Source organism: Monodelphis domestica, chromosome 1 (assembly GCF_027887165.1).
Source record: "Monodelphis domestica isolate mMonDom1 chromosome 1, mMonDom1.pri, whole genome shotgun sequence".
Lineage (NCBI taxonomy): Eukaryota > Metazoa > Chordata > Mammalia > Didelphimorphia > Didelphidae > Monodelphis > Monodelphis domestica.
Window position 1 is genome coordinate 295,701,038 of NC_077227.1, and position 13,765 is coordinate 295,714,802.

The window sequence follows — 13,765 nt, forward strand, 5'->3', positions numbered from 1 at the left end:
TCTAGGCAGTTTGTATTTTTCTATATATTTGTCCATATTGCCTAGATTGGTATATTTATTGCCATATAGTTGGGCAAAGTAATTTTTAATGATTGCCTTAATTTCCTCCTCATTTGAGGTGATATCCCCTTTTCATCTTAGATGCTGTTAATTTGTTTTTCTTCTTTCCTTTTTTAAATTAGATTGACCAATAATTTGTCTATTTTGTTTGTTTTTCCAAAGTACCAGCTTCTAGTCTTATTTATTAGTTCAATAGTTTTATCACTTTCAATTTTATTAATTTCTCCCTTAATTTTTAGGATCTCTAGTTTGGTTTTCTTCTGGGGGTTTTTAATTTGTTCACATTCAAGTTTTTTTATTTGCATTTCCAATTCATTGATGTCTGCCCTCCGTCATTTGTTAATATATGTACTCAGGGATATGAATTTTTCTCTGATTACTGCTTTGGCTGCATCCCATAAGGTTTGAAAGGATGTCTCACCATGGTCATTTTCCTCAATGAAATTATTAATTGTTGCTATGATTTTTTTCTCTAACTAACCAATTTTGGAGTATCATATTATTTAATTTCCAATTAAATTTTGATTTGGTTTTCCATATATCCTTACTCATCATTATTTTTATTGCCTTGTGATCTGAAAAGGCTGCATTTATTATTTCTGCTTTTCTGCATTTGTATGCTATGTTTCTGTGACCTAGTGTATGGTCAATCTTTGTGAATGTGCCATGTGGTGCTGAGAAGAAGGTGTATTCCTTTTTGTCCCTATTTATTTTTCTCCATATGTCTATTAACTCTAATTTTTCTAAGATTTCATTCACTTCTTTTACCACTTTCTTATTTATTTTTTTATTTGATTTATCTAAATTTGAAAGTGGTTGGTTCAGATCTCCCACTGATATGGCTTTACTGTCTATTTCTTACTTGAATTCTCCTAGGTTCTCCATTAGAAATTTGGGTCCTCTACTATTTGGTGCATACATGTTGATTAGTGATATTTCCTCATTATCTAAAGTCCCTTTTAACAAAATATAATTACCTTCCCTATCCCTTTTAATCATGCCTATTTTTGCTTTCGCTTTGTGAGATATCATGATTGCAACTCCTGCCTTCTTTCTATTAGTTGAGGCCCAGAAGGTCTTACTCCATCCTTTAATTCTGACCTTGTGGGTGTCTTTCATGTATGTTTCTTGAAGACAACATATAGTAAGGTTTTGGATTCTAATCCATTCTGCTATTCGTCTACGTTTTATGGGTGGGTTCATCCCATTCATGTTCAAAGTTATGATTGTCACTTGTGGACTCCCTGGCATTTTGATATCCTCCCCTAATTATGACCTTTCTTCCTTAACTATAACCTTTTAAGCCAGTGATTTACTTTAAATCAGTCCCCCTAGTCCCCTCCCTTGCTATGTTTCCCTTTCTAGCCCCTCATTTTTTGTTCTTCCCCCTGACCCCTTTACTTCCCTCTCTTTTTGTGTTCCCTCCCCCCCTACCCACCTTGGTTTTCCCTTCTTCCTACCCCTGTTGGATAAGATAGAATTCAAGATCCTAATGGATCTGGATGATTTTCCCTCTCAGAGTTGATTTCACTGAGAGTAAGGTATAAGTAAAAATTCTCTTCCTCTTCTTCTTATAGGAGTTTTCTTCCCCCCCCCTTCCCATGTGTATCTTTGTGTGAGAAAGATTATTTTATTTAGTTTTTCTCCCCCCCCCCATTTCTTGGAGTATATCTTGGTACCATCAATGATTCCCCTCTCCCTTTTCCTTTATATCCCCCCTTTCTCCATATCATCTTGATGCCCCAAACATTCCCTATGAGTGATTCTTCTTACTACTCTGACAATGCATATAATTTTTAAGAGTTACCCATTACATTTTCCCCACATATTAATATATATATATATATATAAATTGATACAAATATCTTCTTATAGAAGAGAGTTTGAATAAAAGAATAAAAGAAAAAGATGACATTTTTCTCCTTTTCCCTTTCCTTCATATTTACCTTTTCAGGTATTCCATGCTCTTTGGTTTTCGATATCAAAATTTCCATAGAGCTCTGGTCTTTTCTTTGCAAAAAGTTGGAAATCTTCTATTTTGTTGAATGCCCAAACTTTTCCCTGGAAGTATATAGTCAGTTTTGCTGGATAGCTGATTCTTGGTTGAAGACCCAGCTCTCTTGCCCTTCTGAAAATCATGTTCCATGCCGTATAGTCATTCAGAGTAGAACTTGCAAGGTCTTGTGTGACCCTGATTGGCATTCCTTTATATCTAAATTGTCTTTTTCTGGCTTCTTGTAAGATTTTTTCTTTTGCTTGAAAGCTTTGGAGTTTGGCAATTACATTCCTGGGAGTTGTCTTTTGGGGATTTAGTGTAGAGGGTATTTTGTGAACTCTTTCAATGCCTGTATTGCTCCTTTTTTCTGGAATCTCTGGGCAGTTTTCTTTGATGATATCTTGTATTATAATGTTGAGATTATTACTTATTTCTGGTTTTTCTGGAAAGCCAATTATTCTCAGATTGTCTCTCCTTGCTCTATTTTTCAAGTCTATCACCTTGTCAGTGAGATATTTTATGTTGTCTTCTAATTTCTTGGTCTTTTGGCTTTTCTTTATTAATTCTTGCTCTTTTGCAAGATCATTGTCTTCCAGTTGCCTGATTCTGACCTTTAAAGCCTAGTTTTCCTTTTCAGTTTGATCAAACTGTTTTTGTAGTTGCGTTTTTTCATGCTTTAAATTATTGAATTCCTTTTGCATTATTTCCCACTTTTCCTGCCAGAAGGCTTCCGTCTTTTTGATCATTCCCAATTGAAATTCTTCAAGAGTTTGTGGAGAGTTTCTATTTCCTTTGGAGGGCATCGGAGCATTTGCCTTTGCTTCCTGTTCTATCTCCTCTGTATTTTGCATTTTTGCTCCATAAAATGTATCCAAAGTCACCCCCTTCTTCTTGCTTTTCTTGGTGTTTGGAGGTTTTTGTCTTTTGTACTTCTGTTCTGTTTGTCATCTCTGTTTGAGTGACGAGGACTGGGTCTTCATGTATCTGTCTGATGGTCCAAGGCTTTATCCCCAGGCAGATTGTCCTTTCTCTGCAGCTGTTCTGTCTTCCAGTGGAGGCCCAGGGTGTGTACTCTCCTGCCTGCCGCCATTTTGGGAGTTACTGCTCTCAGTTCCCTCCAGTTGCTTCTCCGTTGCCTTACTTCCATGCTCTGGGTCTGGCACAGCACTGTCCACAAGGTATCCCAGTGCCTTTGCCGGCCCTGAGGTTTCTGTTCTTTCAGAAGACTCTGCTCTCTAAGGGGGGAGGGGTCGGGGCCTCCCTAGGTTCTGCAGGATCCTGATGGAATTAAGTTCAGCTGGTTTGGGCCAAATGAGCCCTGAATAAAAAAAAAAAAACCCTCCTCTGTAGTCTGTGTTGAATGCCCTGAGACTAGCCCAGGTTACTTTCAAGGTAATCCCTTCAGAGCAACACCTTTGCCTGCCCTGATGTTTCTGTTCTTTCAGAAGACCCTGCTCTCTAAGGGGGTGAGGGGCCATGGCCTCTCTGGGTTCTGAGGGCTCCTGATGGGATTAAGTTCAGCTGGTGTGGACCAAATGATCACCAAACCAAAAAAAACAAAAACAAAAAAAACTCCTCCTCTACAGTCTGTGTTGAATGCCCTGAGACTGGCCCAGGTTACTTTCAAGATAAGCCCTTAGGAGCAACCCTTTTGCTGACCCTGAGGTTTCTGTCTTTTCAGAAGCTCTGAGGGCTCCTGATGGGATTGGGTTCAGCTGGTGCCCTAAAGCTGGAACCTCCCTTGAGACTCAGATGGAAGGACCCAGCCAGGGGGCTACAGGCTTCCCCCTTCTCTCTATGTTTCCCTGCTGTCTGTGTTGGGTGCCCCAGAGTCTGGCTCAGGTTGCTTTCAAGGTGAGTCCTTCAGAATAGCCAGCCCTGAGGCCCCTTTGCCTGTCCTGAGGTTCCTGCTGCTGCCGCGGGCTCAGCACTCTGGGTTGGGGGGCATGGGTCTTGGGACCTTCCTTCTGCCTACGCCTTAGATCCAAGTAATCTAGGTTTCTGGCTTTTGGGGGGCCATACCTTTTGATCCAGGTCCAGGAGGAGGGTTCTCCAGGTCTGTCCTGTTGTTCAGTTTGAATTTTGGTGTCCTAGGAGCATTCAGTTTGTGATCAGTAAGGAAGGGTTTTCTGAGGTCTGAACTTTCTCTGCCTCTAAGCCGCCATCTTGACCGGAAGTGACCATTTGGTCTTAAATATAACTTAGCAATAAGGTAAAAGATATAGTAACGCAATACAAATGAAGGAAATGCAGGGATACACACACACATTACTGTGTATATATCATAATCTACAAACACCAATGCACCCAATTTTTCTTTGGAAGAGTGGATCACATTTGTAGAAACCTGACAATATAAAATACAAGTGCAGAAGCCTACATGCTTTGGGTAACATAACTCTGGACCTACACACTTCATTTTCCTTTCTGTCTTAGGAAATGTCCTTAAAAGTACTTTAATGAACATTGCTTCTGTTTAACACATCCTAGTCTGAGTTGATCTACTCTGTACTTGACTAATATCTTGGGCATTATCTCCTAGTCAACATAAATAATGATCTGGGTAATTTGTCTTTCTGCTCCCAAGTTTCTTTGCTCTGATAGATTTATTTCATAAAAGCAAGTATAGTACTTTTTCAGTATTTCCAGTTTCAACTTCAAATGATAGAGTTCTGAAATTTGTTTTATTTCCTCTTTTCCTCTTCTGCTTCCTATATCCTCCCTTCTTCTCTGCCTGGATTTTCTCTATGAATGACCCCACTTAAGATAGTGAATAAAAAAACCTGAGGATATGTGGTGAAGGAAGCTGGACTCGGGCATACATATCTAGTGGTTAGGGGTCAGCAGCTGCCTGATTTGGGTTGTGATAAGGGATTAGTTGGTACCCTCTGTACTATTGTAAATGAGAGGCTAATTGTATAATTTTTCCCCCCTCAAATCTCTAGCTATAACCAATTCAGGATTTTCTGGATCTTTTGATTGTCCTTAGATTTTCTTTAACATTACCCCATTTTGTATGCAGTTGCTATTGCCCCGGACTTAGAGTAATCTGCTTTTTAAGGAGATACCAACCAATCATATTTTTGCTCATGTAATTGATGGGGGTGTACAAATATATTGATGCTATACTTCTAATAAATCTAATAAAATAGCTCTTGATAGTATAGTGACTTTATACTTTAATATAATAGCACTGTGACATTGTACTCTAAGGTAACAGCATTTAGTCACAACTACATTCAGAATGTAGATACAAAAGAGATAGATGCTTGTTGTTTGCCGAATTCATGATTGTTATAGCCTCTTTTGACAGGGTGCTTAGATATAAATGTACTTTGAAGAAGCAGAATAATTTTGCATGAAACATGAAACTAAAGGAAAGAAATCCTTTATTTGTAGCTTTTACTTTCAGTGACATGGGATAAATAACTAATATACCTGATGAACTAAAGACTAATGCAAATAATCAGGGTATTTTTCTCATTTATTATGACATTCAGGCTAAGTTGAATTTCCTGGGACAAAGGTTCCTCTGTACAATCTATACTCCTTATCAGTCTAAAGCTGAGTCATTGCCAAAAGTACATGTGTACAAAGTACATGTGTACATGTGTACAAAGCATATATGTTCCCCAAATGTCATTAACTTCCACAGGAAACACTGAGGTTGCATATATAGCAACTCCTTCTGTTGCTGTCTTGAAACATTTCTCACCTTTAGAGACATATTCTCTCCATATAGCCCCTATAATAGAAAAAAGTACAATAAGAGATTCTCAGCCATTACATAAAAGATCCAACTAATATGCTGGAAAGTCATCATCTAGCTGTTCAGTAATATTAATTTAGCACTTAGACTTGTTACATGACTAGTGCCCCCCTCTACAGTGGTAAATTCCGTTGTGTCTTATGCCACTTCTCACATACAAGCCTTTATTTTTGTAGCCCTACAAAGTCCAGCTCTATCCTACCTTTCCATTCTTCTGGAATTACTTCTACTCCTGTACTCTGTGATTCAGTCAAGCTGACCTTTTATCTGTTCCTCCCCCATGAAACCCTATCTCCTATTGTTGTGCATCTGCATTTATTGCTCCCCATACCAGGAATACATGCTTTCTTACCTCTACTTCAGAGTGTCCTCATTTATAAAAATCATTGTCTTTATGAATCTTTTCCTGATTTTAACTGCTGCTACTTTATCTTTGAAATATATGCACATGTGTATACACATATATAGTAACCATTATATATGGTTATTGTGACAAGGAAATCACTTTAAAAGACTGATATATATTAATTTAAGGTCGCCAAGGAATTCACCTATGTAATTCCTAAATGAAAACTCAAGTCAGCAGTCAACCTTTTATGGAGTTTAATTACAAACAGGAGGAAGAAAGGTATTGAAAGAGAGAAAGAGAGAGAGAGAGAGAGAGAGAGAGAGAGAGAGAGAGAGAGAGAGAGAGAGAGAGAGAAAGGGGAGAGAAGGGAATAGGGCTTAAATACCCCTTCTGTTTAGGCTGGGCCAAAAGGCCCAAGCCCTTAGATAGCTGAGGCAAAGAAAAGAGATCAGTCCCTATCACTCACATGACCAAAATGGAGAAACAGTCTCAGGGGCCTCCACCTCCAGCCTCCTTCAGAGCAAGCTTCTCAGAGCACAACCTCTCAGAGCAAAACCTCTCCAACCACCCTCTCAGTCCTCAGACCCTGCTATCTTTAAGGAAACCATCTCAGTTCCCTCCCCTCAGTTCTCACATCTACCAATCACTGTCCATGTCTTCCCTGTGCCAATGGTGGCTCTAGCTTAACCCAGGACTGCCCAGAGGTCTGCCCCTTTGCACATGTCTGTTGAAGGTCATATTCTCAAATAATTAAATCTTGATCCTTGCTGCAGCCCTTCCTAAATCCTGTTAGGACTGAGTAGGGTGGAGAGTGTAAGTTCCAAGACCTGGTTCTGTCATTCCAAGTATCTCTATTGTATCAATTCTAAAATCAATCATGACTCAAAGATCTTCCTGTTCTATGCTTAAGCATAGGTCAAAGCCCTTTCCATTGTTCAGCAAAAGGTTTCTGTCCTAAAGTAATCTTAAGTAGGGAGGAGAAGGACCCTCCCATGCCAAGGGGGTTCACATTCCAATAGACTATCAGTAGGAAATTTTTCAAATATGAAATTTCCCAATGGTGAAATTTCCAACATTTGTAAGTCTAAAAAATTTTAAGGTTTACATTATATATAACCTATAACTATAAGTAATTATAAACATAGATAACTAGCTATGTATAATATGTATAACATAATATATGGCATATATAATTATACTTTTATATTTATCATTATATATGTAGTTATGGTTACAGAGATTATAACTAGCCATATATGTATATATACCTGTGTATATATAGTAATTAATTCTATGTAGTTATATAACTGTCTATATTGAAATAATGTAGATCCTTGATGGGATGATACTGAGATACCCTTGGTACCCCACAATGAAGGAGGGGCTGCTCAGATTGCCAGGTAGATAAAAAAAAACAGGACAGGGATTTATGTTGGAAATAGGGCATATTGAAGGGCAGGTAGGATTCCCTTGCTCTAAGGGTTCTAGGTAATCACCCACCTTCTAAGATCTCCACATGGAGATTTCTTCCTTTGCCTCTAGCTCCCTAACCCCTACTCTGTCTGTCTAAATTCCCTGGGCTAACTGGCTACCTGACACTACTTAATCCTCCCAGATTATTTTAGTAGGATAAACAGGTCTTCTGAGTAGCTTCAGGGTAAGCCCTTTATGTTAGTTAGGGTTCAGCACTAGTAGGGTTAGGCCTAAACTGGTTTCTGGCCTTCCCACCACAGACCATTGGTACAGGCTAGCTGGTCACCAGTCTTCAGAGCAGTTGGGAACACTTTCAGTATGCAGGAAACACTGTTGAAACTCAAGTAATGAAGGGTTTCTCCAGACAGGAACACCAGATTTGGTATCTTTGGCTTCGGTGGATAGGAAACCAAAACCTCCTCAGTTCACAGAGATAGAAAGGAAGTTTCCAGCTCCAGACAGTCCCAGCTTACACAAGAAGTTTAAGAGCTCCCCCAATAACTACGGGTGTTTCCTTCTGTCCCCTTCCCTGCATTACAGAACACAGCTTCATCAGATCCACAGAACGAGGTCGGGTCCAGCAAACCTTTGTCTTTGCAAAATCTCTCTCACATGTTTGCAAACCATTTCTCTTCTTCCCTTCTTATAATATACATATAATACACACATGTGTATATACACATGCATACACATACATGGTCTCCATTACAAATAATGCCAACTCTTCATTTTGAATAGATATTTATCACATTAAGGAAAGGTCCATTTCCCCCTATATTTTCAAATATCTTTCCCCCAAAACAATGATTGTTGAATTATGTTGAAAATTCTTTTTGTTTCTGTTGCTATAAATAACATCAATGATTCTATTTTTTATATAATTTTTTGTTCATACTTTCCTAATATTGAACAAATCTTTCATTCCTGATATAAATCTTATCTGCTCATAATTTATGATCTTTTAATTTTTTTTCTATTTCTTTTCTGGCACTTTATTCAATATTTTGTGTCAATATTCATTAGAAATATTTATCTTTTTCCTGTTTTGTTTTTCACTTGTTTAGATATGAAGACCATATTAGTATCACAGGAGTTTAATAAGAGCCCTTCTCTTATTTTGGAAATAATTTCTGTAATAGTGTAATTGTGTTTTTTGAATGTTTAATAGAATTCACTTGAAAATGCATCTGGTCTTGTTTTTTTGAGTAAGGTATTCGTTTGTGGTAGTTTTGTGTTTTTATAACTGTCTATTTAAATTATGACTTTTATTTACATATTAGAGGATAAAGTACTTTCTAATAATTCACTTTTCAAGTGAATTATTTTGATATTAATAATTTGTTTAATTTTGAGATTTATAATTAGATTTTTAAATAGACTTTTAAATAGACTTTTCAGTAGTTTATTTCATTAATTAAAATAAGTTTCCATTTTTAATTTATCAATTCAAATAAATTTTTACTTTTAATTTTGTTAGTCTTCTTTAATTTACAAATTTATGAATATAAATTTGTTCTCAGATGGATTTTTAATTTTTTCTAGATTTTTAAAGATACATGCCCAGTTCACTGATTCTACATACCTATGATTTATAAATTGAAAACATATTAAAAACAAAAGTACAAGTATTTTGAAATTTAAATTGTTTCTCTCTAATTTGATGAACTTCTTTATGTAGTTAGGTACTATGCTATTTGGTATTATATATATTTATGTCTGTATATGTATTTGTATGCATATTTGAATTATTGATAGTATTTAATTTTCTATGGCACTTTTAGGCCTCCTGTAATTTACCCTGATATCACTTTTAACCATCTATTTGTATTGTTGCAATATCTAGTATTTTAATTTTTATTGGTTCTTTTGTTGATTTTGCTGGAATCAATTTAATTTCCTCTAATTGCTCATTTTATTTTTCATGTGTCTATTCATGTTTTGTGTGCTTCTTCTTGTCAATGAACTACTATCGTAGTCTAATTTCTAACCTTCTACCCTCTTCTAACTTATGGGTTAGTTCATCGCATTCATCCCTTTATGTTCAAAATTTTGATTAATTGTGCTTTTCTATCCATCATATCTTATATATTTTCTATTTATCCTCTAGCTCCTTCTTTGTGTGGAAAATAGTGGTAAATGAAAAGGAATCCATCAATACCAATGATAGGTAACTACAATGATTTGGGTTGACTCAACTGCCCTTTCTCTCTCTTTACTTAACTCGATTCTAATTCTACTTTCTTTCTGATTCATACTCTAAAATTGAAGTTTATTTTGCTGATGACTAACTAATTCCTCTCTTTCAGCAACCCTCTCTTTTGAACTTTTTACTCCTTCTCAATCATTTTCCCCTGTATACTTTAGCATCAACTACTTTTGTATGTATTCAATCCTTATTGGTCCAGGCCATGTTAGAGTGAGATTAAAGTGATGCTACTTTAGTATATATACCTTTTATTATGACTTTCAGTTATGATAAATACTAAATTACTATGTCCAACTTAATTCTTTCATTAGTATATTCTTTTTTCCTTTACTTTTCTTTCCCTCAAAACAGAAGAAAAATACCATGAATACTTGTTTGTCTTATTTAACTCCAACTATAGTTCTTGAAGTCTGTTATAAAATTTTCATCTTTATTTTGCCTCTTCTAATTACATATATATATATATGTATATATATATATATATATACATATACACACACACACACATTTACTTTTTAGTTTATTCCTTGAAGGGTGTATGGGGTGTTCAGGGAGGGGTAGTATCTCTGATATGGAGGGCTTGCCATGCCCTTCTAGGACAGCTCTCCAGCCTCTGACCCTCACCTGACACCCAGCTCTCACTTGTGGCTCCTAGTAGCTGCTAGCATGCGGTGGTGGCCACACCCTGGGCAATGGCTTCGATAGGCCGGCTAAACCTTGTGAGAGTAGCCATCGGGTTGTAGACCCCTGGTCAACCAGGGCCTTGCTCACCCAGCATGTGAAGACTGCTTCAGCCAAACAGACGGAAGAAACCAATAAGAAGGTTCAACAGCTGAGATGGCGATGCAGCAAAGCACTGTGGAGTGCTTAGGGCGTGTTGGAGCACAAAAGACAACACTGCCATCCAATGCAGCTTAGGAAGTCTCCAGGTGTAACGGCTTTTCATACCACTGGACCCAGGCTTCCAACGCCGAGAGAGTGGGACTGTCTCTGTGTATCGACTTTTCCACTTAAATCTCCTTCACGCACAAGTGTCTTTGTGCACACTCATCTATCATAGATGAAAACGCACAAAGACAATCGTCATCCTTGGGTACCGAGAGACTACTACTACTACTACTACTACTACTACTACTACTACTACTACTACTACTACTTATTCCTTGATTTCTAGATTTTAATTTTAAAGTTTCATCTCTGATCTTTTCATTAGGAATTCTTGAAATTCATCTATTCTATTAAAGTTAATTCTTTTTTCATGTAAAATTATTTTCCAACATAGGAAATGATTTTTTCAGTTAGAGCCTTTTGGAATTAATATTCTAATACTTTTCTCTCCTTTATTATAGTAGCTACTAAGTCTTAAACAATTCTTATTGTGGTTTTTGGCAGTTAAACTACTTTCTGGCTACTTGAAACATTTTTTTTTCTGTGTTTAGAGGATGGGGATCAGTTGGGTATTGAGTAAATCAATCTAATTATCCCTAATCCATTTAAAGACAATTATAATATGCTATATCCTGATACCTCAGCCAGATGAGAACAGATTTTTATCAATAAATTAATGAAAGGTTTTAGACTTAATGTGAAAAAGTCCTTGATAAAAGTACTTTATGTTTCACCAAAAATACTGTTTAGATTGACTGAGGGAGTCAGAATGCTCTGTGAGGTCTATATTAAAATAGAAAATTAATTCAGAACATAAGAGATACCAACAAATATTGAGGGAAAAAGTTTTAGCTAAACCACTCAGAAGGAATCAGTGCTTTTAGAGAGCCTAGACCCTTGGTCTTGCTCTCAGAATACTCCTCCTTGGCCAAAGGAGAAACTTGTGAATTTTAAAGGCCTGCAGAACTTCCAATCTTCTCATAACCATTTTAGTAACATCTTCTGATGGCAGTGTTTGCATTGGGAGCCGAGGACATATTGAAGAGAGATCTAATAATCTACAAAAGAATCCATTAGAAAAGAAGCATCATATTCAAGAGGAACATCTTGAGGACTCTAGCAAAAGTATTTCTAGGAACTGTGAGTGGCTAATTTAAGCTTGAACTCAGGTTTCCATGATCTTTGAAAATACTGTGTAGGAGAGTATACTAAATATTTTTGGGGAGATATTTCATACCAATGTTCTTATTATATTTGTGACAGAGGCTGGCACTAAAGAAAAAGTGCCAGGCTGAAGAGTGTATGAAACTGATCACCTCAATGGGCAGGGGGCCCCAGGAGATTGAAATCTTGAGTAGGAGAAGACCATGGCTGGTGGAGGAGTTGGTTGCTCTCAGTCTTTAGAGGCTGAAGAGAGAAGCTGGTAAAAGACTTTCTCCTGAGGGTTACCTACTTTTCCTGCTGGTGACTGGAAATCGTTCCCCCCAACACTTTCCAATTGAAGGGACTTTCTGAAGAGAAACCTGAGCAGACTCAGAAACCTCAGCTCCTGTTGCCCAGAGGTGACTCAACCTGACTTTCCCTCAGGGGGCTCAGGCTGCCAAGGCCCAAGTTCCTCCCAAACCCGAGGAGGGAGTGGAAAGGGTTTAGATAGAGACAGGGACCCCCTTTCCCCACTTTCCTTTTCCCATTTTTTCCTGCCCATTATTCCTTTTGTATTACCTGATTGAGTTGATGTTAAAAGTTATCTATTCCCCAAGCTGAGTGTGAGTGAACAGATCAACGGGAGACCCTTTGGTCTCAAGTAGTGGAAGGGGGACAAGAGGGACAAGAGTGAATCAGGGAGAGCAGCTTTAGCTAAGGAGGGAAGGGAGAAGGGGGAAAAATCTTCAAATCCCCTCTCCTCTCTCTGAGCCAACCTTAAACATCAGCTGTCTCCCCTGAACCCCACTTTTGATAGAGGGGATCTCCTCTCTTTCCCCTCTCTCTATACTGAAAGACTGAACCCCTTGAGTTACAAGTTAACTTCCCCTTTTTAATACACACTTTCCTACTAAATATAACAACCTAAAAACTGGTTAGGTCTGACTGATTTGTTAATAACCAACTGACAATCATGGTAGGAAACACATTGCCAGGGGTATGTGAATTTTCTCCTCTATAAAGATATCTCAACTTCAAGCTCTGAAAGGAGATTTGCAACCATATTCTACACTGTTTATGAAAGTGAGAAGTGAGAGAAAGAACTTGGTGATTGTGAGGCTTGGAATTTTGGCTATGACATTCCTGTGAATATTCCTTTTGGATTTCTTTCAGCAGGTCTCTGAAGGATTTTTTCAATTTGCCTTTCCCTGGAGAGTTTTCATTTATGTTTCTTGAAATATGGTTTCTAAGTTTTTCCTTCCTTTTTAGGTCATAGGAAATCTGGTGATTCTGAAATCAACTCCCCTTAATTGATTTTTCCAGGTCAATTGATTTTGGTAGTAAAGACTTTTGATAGTACAGTATTTTCTCAGTCTTTTGGTTTTGTTCTGATATTTCTCGATGTCTCTTGCAGTCATTGTTCTATTTTATTCATTCTAATTTTCAGGGAAATCTGTTCCTGGGGCAAAGTTTTCCATCGCCCAGATATTGACTATCATTCTAATTCTTTCCTCCAGAATTTTATTTTGCTCACAATTCCATGTTCTTTTCTTGAGCTTCATTTATCCCATCTACACTTGTGTCTGCTTGGATAAACCATTCTTTTCTTCCAAAGCACTGATTATATTTGCCAGAGTTATTTTCTTTTTCTGTGTATTTCTCTTGTGCAATTCTTGATACATAATATTTCTACATAGTTTCAGTATCTTTTTCTGTTTATTTGCATTTCCAGCCTTAGGACCTTTGGATTTTGTCTGCAGACCAGGATTCACCTACTCTAATATTCTTGAATATGGAATATGTGCTCTGTTTGACCTGAGCTTATTTTCTTTGTTTCTTGTTATTGACTTGTATTTCCTTTCATGTGTCTGGACTCATACT

General features: G+C 37.3%; 1 protein-coding gene across 1 annotated transcript in view; it reads right to left on the reverse strand.

Annotated features, from left to right (window-relative positions):
- The window catches only part of PYGL (glycogen phosphorylase L), a 254,882-nt gene that overhangs the window by 200,826 nt on the left and 40,291 nt on the right, over positions 1–13,765 (reverse strand). The window lies entirely within an intron of this gene.